The sequence below is a fragment of the Perognathus longimembris genome, chromosome 10 (assembly GCF_023159225.1).
Source record: "Perognathus longimembris pacificus isolate PPM17 chromosome 10, ASM2315922v1, whole genome shotgun sequence".
Lineage (NCBI taxonomy): Eukaryota > Metazoa > Chordata > Mammalia > Rodentia > Heteromyidae > Perognathus > Perognathus longimembris.
The window spans coordinates 51,014,130-51,034,019 of NC_063170.1; the positions used below are offsets into that span (position 1 = coordinate 51,014,130).

General features: G+C 40.0%; 1 protein-coding gene across 1 annotated transcript in view; it reads right to left on the minus strand.

Annotated features, from left to right (window-relative positions):
• The window catches only part of Fhit (fragile histidine triad diadenosine triphosphatase), a 1,290,154-nt gene extending 1,272,994 nt beyond the window's left edge, over positions 1 to 17,160 (minus strand). The window contains exon 1 of the mRNA XM_048356063.1: positions 17,015 to 17,160. The gene's annotated coding sequence lies outside the window, so the exon portion shown is untranslated. The remainder of the gene's footprint in view (positions 1 to 17,014) is intronic.
• Positions 17,161 to 19,890: the final 2,730 nt, after the last annotated feature.

Below are 19,890 nucleotides of genomic sequence, written 5' to 3' on the forward strand. Positions count from 1 at the left end.
TTTCAGAGAATGTTTTGTGCCCCCTGATCAAGACTTTGGACTCATCACCATCAACTTTGTCTAATATCTGCCTGCAGATCCAATGGTTAACAAGAAACAATTTATTTGTGTATTTTAAAAATAGATGGATGCCAACAGCTGCAAGCTAAGCTTCAGAAAATGATAAAGAAATTTTGTTTCCAAGTGAGTTTGCATTATACAAATGCAGTATGTTTTCTCTAATTCCATAAATACAGTTTTGATGTTGCCAATTTGAGGAAAATACTGTTGTTTCCTTAAATAAGACCACACTACATTGAAATTCATCCTCTTACTTGAAGTCAAATAATCTTGAAAACAATATCAACGAATGTTAATTTGCTATGCCACTGACAGAAAGCAAGTCCATTTGTATCTTTGTCTTATCCACTATACTTCATTATACAGAAAATATTACACAGAAACACAGAAAACATAATTACACAGGCTGGGTCCATATCTTGATTCCACTAGTTACCAGCTGGGTGTCCTGTTAACTAAGGTTAAGCTGAACTCCACATCTCTGAGCTCTAGTTTTCTCTTCTGTAAAACAAAGATGATAAGGAAAGGCATGGTGGCACACACCTGTAATGTCAACACTTGGGAGGCTGAGGCAGGAGGAATGCAAGTTCTAGCCCAGGATAATCAAAGTGTCACCTCATAGAGTTGCTAAAAGGATGAACTGAAAGAATCCAGACAAAATCTGGGTTTCCTGTCTCACCTGTAACAATCTGATAAAAAAAAAAAAAAGTAAGGTCTCTCTTCACTTGCTCTTAGTATCTACATTGAAAAAAATCACAAACCTAGAAGATTAGATTTTAAGGTCAACATCATAGATTAAAAATGTATGTTGAGGGCTGGGGATATGGCCTAGTGGCAAGAGTGCCTGCCTCATATACACGAGGCCCTGGGTTCGATTCCCCAGCACCACATATACAGAAAATGGCCAGAAGTGGCGCTGTGGCTCAAGTGGCAGAGTGCTAGCCTTGAGCAAAAAGAGGCCAGGGACAGTGCTCAGGCCCTGAGTCCAAGACCCAGGACGGGCAAAAAAAAAAAAAAAAATGTATGTTGAGTACCTGACTTTTTGGGGGCGGTACTGGGACTTGTACTCAAGGCCTCATGCTAGCTTGACATCAATCAGTTGTATCACATCTCCAGCCTCTTTTCCTTTATTTTTCAGATAAGGTCTCCTGTTCTTTTGCCCAGGGAAATCTCAGACTTCAACCTCCTGTCTATACCTCTCATGTAACATACCATGCCTGGTTTGTTTCTGAGGAAGAGGTCGCAATAACTTTTCAGCTAGCTGGCCCTCAAATTGCGATGCTATTATCTCTACCTCCCAAGAAGCTGGAACTACAGATATAAGCCACTATGCCCAAATAGGTGCTTGACTTTTAATAAAAATTGAACATCATTTAATTATTATTCTCTATAATAAATGAGATGTTTAGAAAACTATTGGCTCTTTTGAACCACTGGAAATGTGCTTCATTATATGTATTGGAAGAAAACATTAACTATGTTATATGCTTAGTCCTTTCACAAAAAGTACTAATAGATTCAAGAATTTCCATTTAATAACAAAAACAATAATGAAAGTGACTGCTCACATGTATTTAAGTGCTTACTCTCTATCAGAGAGTGTCCTATATATTTTTAATGTATAATGTCACTGAATCTTCAGAATAACCACTCAGGTAGGTTCCCTTATTATTCCCATTTTCTGAGGTACAAAAAAGTAGAAAGTATATTTGAATATTATAATAAAAGATGTGCTATTTCTATAATATAACATAGTAAGAACTGTAATATTACAACAGCATCATTAAATTCCTACAATATACAAAATAGAGTGCTGGATACTTTCTAAACACCCTCTTTTGTGTTGAGAAGGCCACACGTGCACTCATTTAATGGATGAGGAAAGTCAAGCCTTCAATGAATTATCTCTTATAACACACAGGTCCATCTGGACTAGAAGTCAGCTATGCCAGAATTATCCTTCTACAGAAGGTAAAGAAAAGGCTCATCAAATCCCATAAGTTTTCTATACAAATCATGAGATGTTGGAAAGGGATTGGACTTCAAAGTGAGCCAGTCCAAGCTCTCATTTTACAGATACAGAAAGTAAGGCTGGGCTGGGAATATGGCCTAGTGGTAGAGTGCTTGCCTGGGTTCGATTCCTCAGCACCACATATACAGAAAGTAAGGCCAAGTAAGAGGCAAAGACTCTTGCACAGAAGGATCATGACTAAAGCTCCGGTCTCCTGATTGGCAGTACTATGTTCTTTGGTAGCACAATGAGGTCTTCTCATTTGCAGTCAGCATCTCCAACACTGTGGAAGCAGAACCAGAAAGCCTGACCATACAGAGTGATGGCTGCAGCCTGTCCTTCCTTGCCTACTCTCTCTTGACCCTGACGACTGTGGCAAGTGCTTCCTGGCACCTTCAGAGCAGCAGGACCATGAACTCCGAAGAACTGAGAAGGTTGGGACAGGACCTACAGCAAAGATAGGAAGACCTCATATCCTTTCATGATCTATTTGGACCCCATTTCCATTGCTATTCACCTAAAATAGAACTCTAGATCAAGGAAGAAGTGGGGGGTGGAGGAAAGCAGATTAAATGCATGTGTCCTTTTTGTGGGGGGAGGCGGTCAGCTGTGAGGCTTGAACTTAGGGCCTAGGTGCTGTCCTGGAACCTCTTTGTGCTCAGCGTCACTTCCAAGTTTTGCTTTTTTGGTGCTTTGCTTGTTTGTTTGTTTTAATCTTTTTTTTTTTTTGGCCAGTCCTGGGCCTTGAACTCAGAGCCTGAGCACTGTCCCTGGCTTCTTTTTTGCTCAAGGCTAGCACTCTGCCACTTGAGCCACAGCGCCCCTTCTGGCCATTTTCTGTATATGTGGTGCTGAGGAATAGAACCCAGGGCCTCATGTATACAAGGCAAGCACTCTTGCCCCTAGGCCATATTCCCAGCCCCTGTTTGTTTGTTTTTGACTGGTTAATTGCAGGTACAAGTCACACAGGGACTTTTCTGCCTAGGCTGGCTATGAACCATGATCCTCAGACCTCATTCTCCTGAGTAGCTAGGATTGAGCCACCAATGCCAGCAAGTGTATCTTTTGTAAAAATAAAACACAAAATAAATCTTTGAGTACATGAACTGAATCAGCAAAATACTTCAGTGTTTTTTAAAAAATTATATCCATATCTTCCTTCCTTTATATATTAGATAAACTAGTCTCAGAAAAATATTTTTAAAACAGTTTGAGTTAAATTAAAAATGCATCCAACATTATGTAATCCTTGAAAGACAACAGTTGTTTATTCTGTTTTGATTTCTAAGCTTTTTCTTTGATGACAAATATTCATATTTATCATTTTTCTGATGTTGGACTAATGAGAATCTTAAGTGTTTATGAGATGGCATTTAAATATTACAGTACTGCAGATATGCTCGTTTTCTGATTTGTATCCCTGTCTTTGACATCAACTGGCATTTATTTTTTGTGCTGAATCCTGGAATGTTTATCAACATTTTCAGTTCACTTTACATACCCAGAAGTTAAGATCTCTACATTTCATTTGCTGAATAAAGTGAATCTGAGACCACCAAAACACTGTTCTATGAGCAAGGTCCAGTTATGATTTTCAAAGTGAAAACTGACAGGCATGCATTACTACCAGCCAGGATATAGGTATAACACTAATCTCAGGTGCTGACTATGTTTCAGTTGCTACATACAGCATAATTTACATCAATGATTTCCTAACAATAATTCTAATTGTTTTATGGTATTATCTACATTTTCCAGGGAGAAAAAACAGAGGGGGAGAGAAGTTGAGTACTTTACTCAAGATGACATAGCAGGCTGAGTGTGGTAACCCATATTTGTAATCTGAGCTACACTGGAAGTAGAGTTTGGAGAATTTCCATCCAAAGGTAGCCCCAGAAAAAAGGGGCAAAACCCTATCAATTTAAATTAGTGCTACCAAAAGAAGGGGGGGAATGAGAAGTAAAGTTAGAATTCTCAGTCTTCAAGGCAAATAAATTATTCTTCAGATCTAAATAATAATAATAGCCAAATTCTACTCTCTACTTGACTGTCTAGCACTGACAAATTCCTGTGACCTGTGCAGCACGAATAAGCCTTCTTTATAAAGCAACAATCTTCAGGTCAACACACCTTTCAGATCTTAAAGGTCGGGCTGGGGATATGGCCTAGTGGCAAGAGTGCTCGCCTCGTATACAGGAGGTCCTAGGTTCAATTCCAGCACCACATATACAGAAAATGGCCAGAAGTGGCGCTGTGGCTCAAGTGGCAGAGTGCTAGCCTTGAGCAAAAACAAGCCAGGGACAGTGCTCAGGCCCTGAGTCCAAACCCAGGACTGGCCAAAAAAAACAAAACAACAGATCTTAAAGGTCGCAGTGAGATGTAACCCATTCTGTCATAAGCCATGCCTTCTAGGCATGGACACACAGTGATGAAGAGGACCCACAATGCCCTACCATCATTGAACTAACTATCGAGAGACAGAAAACAAATAATATTAACAGCATAGAGAGAAAATGTGTGGCTCTCTCTCATACTTTTCATAGATCTCTGCTCAACAGCCCAGCCATTTTATCTAACCTTTCCCTATTACTATACTTTATACCCATCCTTCTTGGATCTGGCATTTGATAACATTGGCTTGCCTGTACATTTCCCGTCTCTTCTACTACATATCCATACCTAGCACAAGGCCTGACACCCAGGAGGCCACAGTAAATGTATCCTGAGGGAATAAATTATTGATGAGTAACAGAGTGACTCATACTCAAGAAGGTTGGTAAGAACAAAGCTAGAGCTTTGGAGCTGAAACTGCAATCCCAAGCAGGTCAACTTCTCAAAGCCCATACTGAGTCACAGTAAAGCCACAAGCGCGACCTGGGCTCAGACCCAGGCAGAACCTCAATGAAGCCCTTAAGGCTCAAGGTCAAAGCAACTTTCAACATCAAGTCAGGTCAGATTTGCAACTGGGCCTGTTGCAAGATTGTTACCCACAATCTTTCTGTGTACTTGCCATCTCTGTGAGATGTTCCCTACTTCCAGACTCACAAGCCACTCTCTACAACCTGCCTCTACTACTAGAGTAGCCATAAGCTACTCCAACCACACTGACAGAGTCTATCTCCATACTCCCAAAAACCTGCCCAAAAACCTCCTCAATACAGTGATTATTATTTCTAATATAGATTAGGTAATGCATGCCAAGAGCTTCATACATTCATTCTCACTCAACCCTTGCAATGTTCATAAGGAAGTTGCCATTATAATCCCCATTTTAAAGTTGATAAAATTTTGACTGCACCAAGAAGTCTGTCCACACATAGCCAGTGATCAGAAAAAGCACATGCTTTAAATTTAATGGATGTGGATCTCCACTCAAAAGAAATTTAAAAAAAACAATGATAAACATAATAGCCAACATTTATCAAGTATTTACAACATAAACAGTGTTGTGCTAGTATTTTATGTACTAACTCAGATCTACTTAGAAATAGTACTTAGGTACTATTATATCCACTTTACAGAGATGAATAAAACTGCAAATAAAAGCAATTTATGCATGATAATCCTCAGCTTATAATAGTGATACATACATACATACATACATACATACATACATACATACATACATACATACATACGTACATACATACACTTAAGAACTCTGAACATTAGAGTACTCCAAACTCAGTCCATTAAAATAGAACAGCAAACTCATAAGAAGACATAAAGATCTAGAACCTCTCTATTCCATGGGAAGAACATGAACTGCCAGCATGAATAACAACTGGGAGTTTGTTGGAAATGTGGAAGCTGCTGTCTCATTGGTCTTATTGCATATAGTTCTAGCCAGAGCTTGATCCACAGGAGTTAGACCCAGCTGTTTTATCTGCACAAGGGCATCAAACATAGCTAATTCCTCTAGGCCATGGAAGCCTTGGCCTGTTGCCTCCTGAAATTCAGGAGGCCAGAGGAAGCCTTAGCTTAGAGAAACTTTTATCTCCTGCTCAAAGATGCCAAGAGCGGGCCTCAGCTGCAGATTTATTTGTGACCACTGGCTACTGAAGCTTCCTGGACTTCCTTTTACCTCCTCAGCTAAAAGAACCTAGCCACTGGGATTTCAGATTGCAGTGGCCTCCTACTGATTTTATATCCCTGGTATCAATTCCCTGGAGATGAAAGTGTTGGTACCTCTATTTAATCAAGGCATGTTTGTGTCCAGGTGTGCAACAACTCAACATCAATATCACTTCCTATGTGAATGGTCCCTCTGATACTAAGTGATAAGGCAGCCCTGCTGCACTTCCTTTGGGTAAATATCTCCTCTCTAAGAACAAAGGAGGTGAACTAAGCCTAGCCAATCACAGCATCCCTTCTCTCTGAGTACAGGGATAATTCTAAGTATTGGACATAAAACTGAAGCCAGAATTCCTTGAATGCATATCAGATGTTACGGTACTATGTACAAATGGGTATATTTTAGCTTATAAAGTTCAGGCTCTCTAAATTTGGTGGGATTAAAAAGAAAGATCTAGGAACTGTCAAATAAGGTTCCATCTTGTATATCTCATACTAAGATTAGAATGTGAGGCACTTCACCTCTTAATACATTTATCCCAGTTATAATGCCCCATTCTTTTCATAATTTTAACACATATTGATGCTTTCTAACCACTGGTTTACAAGTTAGAATCATCTAGAACATGTTCACTCAGATCAATTACATTGTGGGGATGGGTTTGCACCCATGCTAGTGGTTTAGCACTGTCACAAACACCTTAGCAAAACAACTCAAAAGGAGGAAAGATTTATTTTGGCCTACAGTTTCAGAGGCATTATTGTGCAAGGTCAGCTGGCTCTGTGTCTCCGGGCCTGTTGTGAGACACAACATCATAGTGGAGGGAATATGTGGCAGTGAAAGCTGCTCACATCAATGCAGCCAGGAAGCAAAGAGAGATGAGCAAGGAACTGGGGTAAGTTGCCCTCTAAAGGCATACCCCGAGGGACTTACTTCCTCAAGCTAAGCCTCATTTCCTAAAGTTTCTACTACCTCTTAATGACGTCATCAAGTTATGAACCCATCAAGGATCAATCTATCAATTAGGTTAAAGGTCAAACAACCTTATTCTAGAGAGTTCAAACCCTTTCCTCCACCTGTCCTCATGGTTACAACTCCATATATAAGTTCCTCCTCAGACTGCTTAAACATCTAACAGAGATAGGTCAGGTGCTGTCCTTCAGTTAATAGAGAATCTGAAGACAGTGGCAAGGGTTTTTGCTTGTATTCTCAAAACTAAAGACATGAGAAGAAGACTTCAAGCACTACAGAAAATGAAAATTCTGCTCTTATCGCATACCACAAACTTCATTGATTAAATGACTACAGGCTGTACTCTCCTCTACCTAAAATATGCAGGCATTAAACCCTCACAAGGGAGTACTGATACTTCACCATTATCTATGGTGGTTCTTAACTCCAGTAACTGTGAGTCTAAGAAACTGAAAATACACTGAATTTTAATAGAATTCTGATTGTTAACAGAAAGATGCAAATCTTTTACAAGAAATACTAATAAATACATTAAAAAGACTAAGAAAGGGTCTTTAATTTACAGAATACTGTCAGCTATACCTAAACTTCTTAATCAGTTTCATGGTTTTCTCTTCTATTTATACATATTCATCCTTAAAAGAAAACATCATAATACCTACAAAACATTAGTAAAATACATAATTTAAAAACTCTATTAAACCCTCTGCAACAACATTCTTTTCCCACTCTGACTTTTTCACTGCACAGAGATAAAAGAGTAGGAAAAAAAGGCCTACCACATTATGGTGAGCAGAGAGGCTCAGGAAAAGTCAGAAAATGAAATGCAAGCCAATAATGCTCCTGGATTCTTGATAGAAAGTTTTAAATATAAACATACTAACAAATACTAGTAAATAGATTCTCTATGAAGTAAAAAAGAAGGGTTTAAAGGAAAGGGAAGCAAAGAGGATTAGTACCTGCCACCCCGTATCAGAAATGCACTTTGGCATAGAGTTATTTTGAGACAAAGACAATTAAAAAATAGTAGATCTGAGGCAGTTAGTAGTTGTGTGAGGCTCAGTTGCTACTCTCCCCTGACAGGCTCTAAGCAGGGCATACATTCCCTTTGTAAAGGAGACATATTAGTAAAGTTATTCCCCTTCCTGCTACAAACAGGAGGATTCTTACCTATATAGCAAACCTTACAAATTTTCCTTTATTTTCCCACACATTTTCCTAATCATCTTCTACTAGCTTATACTCCTTAATATATAAGGGGTCCTGGGTCAACTGACCTTTTTTTTTTTTCTGGTTCTGGGGCTTAAACTCGGGGCCTGGGCTTATCGATGTGTTTTTTTTTGCTCAAGGCTGGCACTCTACCAATTGAGCCACAGCTCCACTTTCCGCTTTTTTGGTGGTAAATTGGAGATAAAAGTCTCACAGCTTCCAGCCCAGGCTGACTTCCAGCCCCAATCCTCAGATCTCAGCCCACTGAGTAGCTAGGATTATAGGCATGAGCCAAGCGAACCCGCTTCTTCTTTCTGGAAAGCTCTAGCTTGCATACATTTTTTAAAGTGTCTCCTGCTAATTTCTTCATTTTCAGCTTAATTCCCACAGCTCTAAGAGAATCAGAGAAGGTAGTTTTCCCCACCCATAAAATCTCTACATATTGTGACTAGTCCAGAAAATTAGAGGTATTCAATCAAAGTATTAATTATTCCATCTTGAAAAGGGAAGTAGAGCAGCTATTTTTATAAGAAATCAACCCTTACAATAGGCAACCTCCCTGTAAGTATTTCAAGTTACTGCATTCTAATATTGCTAGTTGTATTTTATCCAAACAATTCCTCTAACCTTAACCATAACACTACTGTGGATTGTGAAAATTGATCATGTTGTGGCTTTAATAGTTTTATTCTTTTTTCCAGTCATGAAGAACAAACAAACTAAATACTAAGATGAGAAATGCAACCTGAAAATCAATGTAAGAAGAATCCTGACTCTAGTAGGCAAAGCTAGAGATACAAGGAAGGTGTCTTATGGAATCAACCTTAACTCTAACCCAGAGCACAATGTAGTTATTTCATGATTTCATGACAGTGTTGTGATGGGGTGTCTCATTCTTTGACTCCCAAATACTTTAAAATGCTACTTTCTATTTCACCACTAAGAGCCTTTACTTGTTAGATTACACCTGCTTCCTTTTAGGATATTCTATTGTTAAAACTTATGGCTTTCTGTCCTCAGTGAGCTTTAGAATCATATGAAGCACTTTTAAAATACCAGATCAAGTTAGACGCCGGTGGCTCATGCCTATAGTTCTAGCTACTCAGAAGACTGACACCTGTGGATGGAAGTTCAAAGCCAGTCAGGACCAAAAAGTTCCCAAGAGACTCTTAACTTTTTTCGTAACTTTTTTCTTTTGAGTGTGACCACTCAAAAAAACAGAAGTGGAGCTGTGGCTCAGAGTGGTAGAGCCTTGAGCAAAAGAGCTCAGGGACAATGCCCAGGCCATGAATTCAAGCCCCATGACCAACAACAACAAAAATCGAACATCAATACCAATCTGATTTATCTATCTGGATGAGATTAATTTCTAGTGATCTATTGTGGCTAGTTATTGATACCATTCCCACTGGTTGGAAAGCAGTCCACTAGAATGACTTAAATTTCCATCTTAATAATCAAATATAACATGTTTCTTTAAGGAGTCCATATTTTTCCCATCAAATTTAGAAAGACTCTGATACATGGCTTGACATATCCCTATTTGTCCATGACAGCAATCAGAACATAGTACTCTATAATATTTTAAGCCAAAGGAATTTAAGGAAAGAGCAGAAACAAAGTTACTGTCACTTTCCCCCATTTCATGAAGAAGGTAATAAAAGGTTTCCTGATGATCCCATGAAATAGATTATAAGACCTATTTCTCATCCCTCATGTAAGAGATGTCTTTCCTATACCCACAGGAAAGGAATATCCTTATTGCTGAAAAATGCAAGGTCACAGTGAAGAACCTGGTCCAACAAGTCTTGCCGTTTCCTCCTGTTATTTAACATGAAATAATACTTCTTTATCCAATCACATTTCTCCATGATTATCTACTTCAAACCTGGCATAAAAAAAATGTACAACTGCCAGGCATTGGTGACCCATGCCTTTAATCCCAGCTACTCAGAAGACAGATCTGAGGATCGTAATTCAAAGCCAGCCAGAACAGAAAAGTCCATGAAACTCTTCGGTAAGCCTTCAAAAAGTCAAAAGTGAAGCTGTGGCTCAAGTGGTACAGCCCTACCCTTGAGCACAAAAGCTCAGGGCCAGTGTCAAGGCACTGACTTCAAATTCTAAAACCACCACGTGTGCATGCGTGCACACACTCGGGAACACACACACATACACACTCTCTCTCTCACACACACATACATACATACATACACAACTTTATTCATTCCTTCATGTCTTCAAGCCCCCTGTTGTGGAAAGTGTAAATAAATTTGTATGCTTCTCTGTTTTTGATCTTTTGTTACAGAGGCCTTAGCCTTGAGCCCAGGATGAATGAGGAAAAGATTCCAATTCCCCTGAATACAAAATACCAAATATTTACAAAAGACTGAAGAAGTTCCAGGCTTGATATATGAGAGGTAAACAAAAGAAGTAGAATTAAAGGTAATGTATTCTACTCAATATTCAAAAATCTGATAAACAAGGAAACCTAAAGCAGGATGAATAAAGTTGTGATTTGTTTTTTGAGACAGGATCTCACTTTTTCAATCAGAATAGCTACGTAGCTCAGGCTGGGCTCCTGCATCAGCCTCCTGAGGGTTACAGCAATATATCATTATGCTCACTCAGCCTGTGGGGTTTTTTTGTGGTAATAGAGTCAAATCAAATGTTACCTTTTATTGAGTACCAGCTACTATGTTTGCTAAGCATTTTCCATGAATTACCTCTTTAAAAACTTAAAATATCCCTCTGCAACAGGAATTATTACCCCCATTGCACAGATGAGGAAAATGAGGTTTACAGAGATTAGGATAGTTTGCCCAGTGTCACACAGATAGTAACTGGAAATACCAACACAAAAATCCATGTATTTTACTCTCTAGAAATCAACCTCCTGATCTTATCTTTCACTTAGCCAGGAATCTCCTAAATACTACTCAAAGTATAGCCCATGAATCCATAGCATTAGCCTACGAGAAAGCCTGAGTCGTTGGTTCATTCCATATGTATTAAATCAGATTCCACATTTTAAACTCAGCAAAACACTCATATGCACATTAATGTTCAAGAAGCATAGATCTTTAGTTAGATATAGTTTAGTTAGATGTATTGTGCTTTAGTTACATGTACTGTTTCACATCAACTCTCACAGTGCCTCTATTTTTTTTAATATCCAAACACTTCATTTCCCCACTTAAGACTGATAAATTTTATTCAAACAACCTTGGAAAAAAGTTCACAATTTGTAGCTGGGCACCAGTGGTTCACACTTGCAACCCTAGCTATTCATGAGGCTGCAATCTGAAGACTATGGTTCAAAGCTTGCCCCTGAGCATGAAAGTCCAAGAGACTCTTACCTCCAATAAACTACCAAAAAAGCTGGAAGTGGTGGCACAAGTGGTAGAATGCTAGCCTTGAGCAAAAGCAGCTCAGGGACCGCACTCAGAACCTGAATTCAAGCCCCAGGACCAACACGCACACGCATGTGCGCGCGCACACACACACACATTTTAAAGAGCTCATGATTTGTGTATGACACAAGTTACTGGACCATATGAAACATCACTCACATTTGCCTCTGCAGCCTCATCTCATCACCTTCTTTCTATTCATGAAATCCCAATACTAATTCCTTCTTTCTTTCCTTCTTTCTTCTGCATCTAGAATATGGGATGCTTACCTCCAGTCACACCTCCTTGTCATGAGCTTTGTCATGGCTCTGTTACCAAATCATGATGCAACACTTGGCAAAGCCAAGAGCAAAATAAATGTGCTAAATAAAGACAGGTTTAGGATCCCCAGGAACTATGCTGTTTTATTTATCCTTTTGCTCTTCCTGTGATCTTCATGCCTATTTTTCTTTCCATCCCCTGTGAGGATGAAGAACCTTTATTCTCCCAAGCACCCTTTGGATATTATAACATTAGTCACAGGTCATTCAAAACTATTAACATCAGCAGACAGGCTGAGAGTAGCTGACAAGAAGCATACATGTCTGTCTTATCGTGTACTAAATTATTATAGGGTCCTTACATTGCCAGAGTGCTGGAGATTCCCCATCCTTGCTTCACAAAAACTCACCTCTTTATTGGCAACCTGATGGCTACTGCAGCTGTTGACTTTAGAATGAAGCACTGGCATGTTCACATGGCCATTGCCCCTGTGACAATCATCTCACTTTATTCCTGAGGCCTTTGGGATAGGCTCCAATCCTTTCTGCAGGTGGACACAATAAGCTGCTTTCCCATTCGACATTTTATATATAGATGAAGCCACAGGTTAGGAACCTCTTCAGAAGTCAAGATCCAGCCAAAATCCACACTATCTGTCTGTCCACAAGAATATGACTGGGCTTTCAAGATGGGTTTTCAAGAACAGTGGGAACTTGATATTTTAAATTCTGATGACCAAGCTAGCTACTCTAAGAAAACAAATGGCAAATCCTCTTATAAAGTAGATATCTGGCTCAAGTTCAACTCTGGAAGAAATCTGAATTTTCATATATCAAGCTTACATTAATAATGACAAAATAAGAGCTATTATTTATCTATTTATTGCAAGCCATTAAGAGCATGACAGCATGATCAAAGCTTTAAACACATTTCCTTCTTTATCATCACTCCATGAGGTAAACATGCTTATTATTTCTGTTCTCCAGAGAGAAGACTAAGTCTAAGAGAAAGGGCTGGGATTAAAGCCCCAGGCCTCCACATAACCAATCACAGTTGTCTCTCTGCTGTTTTACTATTTAGGCTGCTTTCTCCTCTGAGGGGTTCACAGACACTTACTTGCCCAGAGAGAGCCTTGGAGAATAACCTCAAAGGCTGAGATTTTTCTCTGCAATGTACACATTGAAAGGAAAGCAACCTCCTACAACTTACCTTTCAAAGATACATTTGTACATTAAAAGAGAAAACTGAGATTTACGAAAAATATGTGGGAATAGCTCAGGGGTATTTACAAATGCAGCTCCACAAATATGTTTTCAGTGTCTTAGTAGTGTGATGGGAGCTGATTTATCAGACTGTCAATGGGGAGAATGCCAAGGGACACAGAGGTTGAAGGGGAGAACTTCTCACAGAGTGACTGTATCAGAAATGTTTAGCCAATAATTTACAAAACTGTTATGTTATTATCTAATTAGGTAGAAATCATCTTTCACACAGAAAACGTGAGAGCTACATGCTTTTATTATCTGTGAATACATAACTGAAGAGCTATATGTCTTCTAAAACCAAAGTTTTATGCAATTCACCTAACTCAATGGATATTTTTGATACCTTATGTTAGAGGGTTAGATGGTAAGATCTGTGAATATAACATACCGTGTCAGATTTTGTTCTGAGGAATCTGAAAAAACACGAGAGAAGTGTAATAGGAACCAAAACAAGACTAATTCCCAAAATAGAAACAGAACATATTGCAGCTGCTTGTACACACAAATAAAGATGAGAATACAAAGGCATCTCATTAGGCATGCCTCCAATATTTATAGGAATGGGGCTAGAATGAGGACACAAAGTAGAAGATAGCAAGACCCTGTAAAGTTCATATACTGTCTGTAAGGCCTTCTTACAGGAACAGACTGCTTTTGACAAAAGGTCATGAGAGGAAGACTGTCGCTTAACTTTCTCATTTTATAAACTGAATCATATTTGATGATTTACAAAGTCATTGCAGCTATACTGCTTTAGGTTCTTTTCTTCTTTTATGTATTTTTATTTTTTATTAAATCACATTTGAGAGCATGTTTTAGTAATCTGTCCAAAATAGGTATTTTTCATTTACAAATTTTCTCTTGAAAAATCTTATACCTAAAGATGAGCATATAAATAAGCTTACAAAAACACTTGCTAATTAATAAAAAAAATGACCTTAAAAAAGACTTTAGCCAGGCACTGGTAGCCCTTACCTGTAATCATAGCTGCTCAGGAGGGTGAGATCTAAAGATCAAAGTGCAAAGCCAACATGAGAAGAAAAATCTAAGATTCTTGTCTCCAATTAACCAGTAAAAAGCTAAAAGTAGAGTTGTGTCTCGAGTGAAAAAGCCAAGCCAGAGAAAAAGGCCCTAAGTCCAAGCCCAAATATCCACCAAAATAATAATAATAATAATGGGGTGAAATAATAATAATAATAATAATGGAGGGAGAGGAGGGGAGAGAAAGAAGGGAAGAGTGGGGAAAAGAGGTAAGTGGGAGGAAGAGTCAAAGAGAAAGAAAAGATGTCATGACAATTGGCCCTAGTCTATGGTGTACATGGAATAAATTAAGAGAAAAACCATTGTCAAAATAGCCACACATCTCATGTTGCTTCTAGCTGACTGCTGTTAGGTGTTAAATGCTTGGATCTGTCTTATCTCTGATTCAACTGTGTGTGACCTTGGACAAACAGCTTTCTACCAGGACCAATTTTCTCACCTCTAAAATAAAAGGTATATCCCACACAAATGTCTCACACCTGCAAACCTGGCTACTCAAGAGGTTGAGATTTGTGGATTGTGGTTCAAATGCAGCTGGGGCAAGAAAGCCCATGATATTCCTTTATCCCCAATGAATCACCAGAAGTGGAGCTGTGGCTCAAGTGCTAGATCACTATCTTTGAGCACAAAAGCTCAGGGTAGGGCTCAGACCCCAGAGTTCAAGACCCAAGACCAGCTCACAAAAAAAAGTAATATAAAGATATATAAATATACCATTTGTGAAACCTTCACTGTATGCCAAGAATTACGTCAAGATCTTTGCCCTTAGATTTAAATGACCTAAAAGGTTTTTGCAATATGATATAATGGGAAGACCAAATTTTGTAGATAAGATTGAGTTACTCCTCATCTCAGTTGAATAGAGGCATTTTCTAAGTAGAAATCGATAAGCAGAAAGGATTGACTCTAGTACTTCTACTCACTAACTGGATTATCTTGAACAAGTGGGGTACTTTTCTTTGCCTTTGATTTCTAATCTACAAAATTGTCATATAAATGGTTTAATCATTTTAAATGACTAAGTTACAATAACCAAATGTAATATGAATTTAATAACGTATATATCACATTTTATGACTAGCTGTAAAACTATCTTCTCAGGCTTTTTCTCATCTACAAATGAGGTAGTATTTTTAAAAAATCCAAGTGGACAGACTCTTAATTTAAATTGTCAAGTATTAGCTGATGATAAGCATGCACATTCCCTAATACTTGGAACATCTTATAAAAAATTACATTATCTGATCATTCTTATTCCAAGGCATATACAATAAAAATTAAAACAAAGCAAAAAATCTTTACTGAATCTTTCTCGTTAGTCCCAGCTTGAAGCAGATGGACTAAGAGGCTAGCGACCAAAAACAAAACCAAAAAAAAACCCACAAAACAGGTGAATGTGGGCGTTGTAGTTCTAAGGGGTCGGTAGCCTCCACGAGCTCTCTGGAAGTGAAACTTCATCTCCCAGGAGACACCTCGCCTGCCTAGATAACACGCTGGGAAACGAAGTACCTGACTTTAAAGAAGCGTAGTATTAGACAGCTAGGGCATAAGTGGAGAACTACAACTCCCAGAAGGCTCCACTCGCCAGGTTGCGGGCCATAAAATGGAGCCAAAAGAAAAAGCACACCGAACTTTAACCGTAGGTGTGAACGCGGTTCTTTATGGCAGTCCCCGGCACAGCCGCGGTTAGTGCCTTTCTAAAGCAACCACAGCAGTACTTTCTGCTGGCCCGCCACACATTTCTGAAAGACCCAGAATAATAACCGCAGTTAAGCTGCAAATAGCCAACATTACCGCGCGTGACGCCAACTTAAGATTTCGGCTTCAGGCAGCATCCTTGGGCCGACTGAGCGGAGAGCTTTAAAAATGGGCTATTTTCTCTAAGTGTTTGGTTTTCCCCTGATTTAGCACTGTTGAATGGCTGGCCCAAGCTCACAGAGCAGAGGCAGATATTGTCATTTATGGGGGACGTTGCAACTGTAAGTCAAGTTTCCCCTAAAGTTTCCCCTAACCTGCACGTTACGTTTCCCTCAACTTTCACACAGGGATATGTACCTGGAAAACACTCGCGCATGAAACTCAAAAGTAGTAGTAGTAGTAATTGCTAGAACAGACAACAAATGAAAGGACGTCCAGCGGGGTACTGCTGAGTTCGCCCACCACAAAGAACCCTGTGTGCTTTTAAATATCAAGTGTAGATTCTTCCGGACGCGCCTGGCTTCCGGAGACACCGTTGGCTCCGGCACCGGTCCTGACCTGGTCCGGGGAACCCCAGCGCTGCGTGTGCAGAACGGAACGGTGAGGGCGGGGATCGCTACTATTTGTCTGAAACTTAATGAGCCATCCAGAAATGCCCCGGAGCAAATACACGACCGGGGCAGGGTATTAAGACGTTCCCGGACCGGCGGGTCTGACCTCCTGCCTCAATGTCCCCACTTCTAAAAGGAACTAGGAGAGGGTTAGGGCTAGGGCCGGCGCTGAAGAACTGAAACTCCGGAGTCCTAACCCAGTGAAATCTCCGGGGTGGGAGAGTCCGGTGGGGGGAGGGGGAGCGCGCCGAGTCTCCACTCGCGGAGACCCGCCAGTCCCGTCCCCCGCTCCGCCCCACCCCGCCGGGCCGCGCCAGTCACCCCCAGACCTCGCTGGGACACCCGGAGACCCGCAACCCAGACACACTGTTCCACTGGGGCTTCGCTCCCCGCGCCCCTACCTTCCAAGATCTTGGCAGCTGGGAATGAAAGGCGGAGAAGGGGAGCGCGGGACACGAGCGCCGCCCAAGCGAGTGTCCACTAGGGTGGCCGGCCGCCTGAGGGGGGACCTGGGAGCAGAGGGCAAAAAGTGCCCCAACCGAACCGAGCGAAGGGACTACAATTCCCAGCAGGCCCGACGGTAGGGGCGGGGCACAAAATGGTGGCTCGTCAAGGGACAGCAGCGTGGGCCAATAGGAGCTCAGAACGCGCCTAAACCAGGCTAATCAGAATACAAAGGAACAACAGCCCCAATTTTTCTTCCAGCCGGTGAGACTCAGAGATAAAAATCTCTTTAGAGAGGGGTTTCTGTCATAAACTCACACTAATGTGGCGTTTTCCGACTGAACAATGGAACATGATTCATTTCTTGCCACCAAAAAAAGCACCTAACTTTGTCCCTTCACGAGTCCCTGTGGCTGGATTTCCTTAACCTCCTCCGGCTCTTTCTTGGTTTATTGGGCTTCCTGTCTTTATATTTCTCGCAGAACTTTCACACAGCGCTGTCCTTGATCCAGTCTCCGACTACCCTGGGCCCTAACAAAATCACACACGTTCTCCCCACCCTGTCTTTCTTTTTTCCCTTTTCAATGCTGTTTTCTCCTTAGCATTGCTACTGCCCAAGCATAGCATAAAGTTTATCTATGTATCTATTTTACTGTTTTACTGATCTTATTAGAATACAAATTCCATGCTGATGAAGAATTTTTTTTTATTTTGGTGCAATATTTCTGGCACCTATAAAAATACCTGGCACACACAAAGGTTTTTGAATAATTGAAGTGAGATCTAAAGGTGGCCTTTCTATTTTCCCCTCCTCTCTGGCCACCACTGGGGCCTTGCACTGGTCTTTTGTTTGTTTGTTTGTTTAATTGAAAATCATTTTCTCAATATAAGCCATAACAGTTGTCATGGATGCTGGAAGAATCATTGGTTCAGACCCAGTTCCTATCCTGAACATGTACTAAATCTGATGATATGTGAGTGGTTAACTGAACTTTGCAGTAAATGCAGTTAAAAATGGCAGACCAACGAAATAATTATTCTAACATCATGCAGTTCCTTAAGAGACCAGATTCCTTTAGACTCTTGTCACTACACTATGCTCCTTCTTTTAGATACTTTTCTTCTTAAAGATGCTTCCTTCCCCCCCCCCCACATACATACAGTCCTAGATCCAAAGGAAAGATTTTTCCCAAGTAGTCATTTACATTTTAAAAAGAAAAGGAGAGCAGTGACACTTAGACAAATACTGAAATAATGTCTCTAATTTACCTTTTTAAAAATCATTCTTTCCATCTCCCCTTCCCTCCTCTCTCTTTCTCACTCCCTTCCTTCCTTATCTCTCTTTTTCTTTGGCCTGATTCATTACATGCAGGTGATTACACAAAGTCTTAGATCTTTCATCCTTTCTGATGTTTGAACCCCACAGAGAGTAGCAGGGTGTCCTACAAAACATCCTGGTGTGAAATACTGATATTCTCAGAAGCTTGACTCTCAGAATGTCACACTGGATTATGGTCAGATTATAGCTACTACCCAGAGATACTAGAAACACACAAAATATTAGAGAATTATGGATACAAGATGGAATTGAAAACAATTACAGTTAAAACAGCAGGAATGTGATCAATATACAGACTAATTTTGTGCAGAGGGATTAAAACCCCACTTCAGGCTTCCTAGCCTAATCTTCAATTTGGAGTCCTTTTGTATAATACAACAGTCTCTAGCTTTTATGAGCATAAACTTAGCCTTTACAATGTTCCTGAAGCTGACCAGCATGAGAGATTTTAACACATATGTCAGCAGTCAGGCTAAATGTGGAAGAAAATCAGTGAACCATATGAAACTGGAAATCTCAGCACCTAGACTCTCCTGAGAAAGTATCAGCTTACAACCATTGCATCTAGTTTTTAAGGGAAATAGCATAAATGCTCTCAGGACCTAAACAGTGGGTATCTAATAATTAAGGGAAGCTTAATAATGGATGTATATGTGTTCCTTCAGCTGTAAATATCACTGATTGCTGGGCAGATGACTAACAGTGACATTCACAAAGAGCATTAAGAATAGCACACTCCTTGAGCCAAGGTCCTTCAAGTACCCAAGACACTCAATGGGAGGTTACCATGTAAGCCACGACTCGACTGAATAGTCATCTTAGATTGGGTTTTCTAACAGGCAGGTTCTGAAACATATAGTCAATTGCAAGTAGGCTATTTTGTAAGTCATTGCAGGAAGAGAGTAGGAAAGTGAAAGAGGAAAAGTAAGAGAGGCAAAAAAAAAATGGTGCCATATCTAGCACATTACTAATAGAAGCAAGTATAAATTAATCCGCTAGGTGATCTCTGTGAAGCAATATGGAATACATACCTTAGTATGGAACTGAGCTATGCCACTCAGAAGACAAGAGAACTGGGTCGTCTAAATACTGTCTCATCAGCCCGTGGAAGCTGCTTTCAAAGGATATTAAAGCTAGAAAGCTAGAAACGAGATATTGTCACTGGAAGTAGGGGAATAGAAGGGTCTGGCAAGGCACCAATATAATCTGCTACAAATGGCAAGCTCATATCACTGAAGCTAACAGAATGAGAATAGCTCAAAAATGAAGTAGTGGGGACATTTTAAAAAATTGAAGCTGCTTACTACCTTGAGTCATTGTCTCATAAACAATTGAAATAGACTACTTTCTAAATCATTAAGACATACAAAACAACCAACAAATGCCTCATTTACATTGGAAGTAGGACTCTCTGTGGACTTAAGGAATGGCCTGGGAATGGGTATAGAAAGTAGGAAGAGGATCAAGAAGAGTTTGAAAAAGAAAATCTTGCTG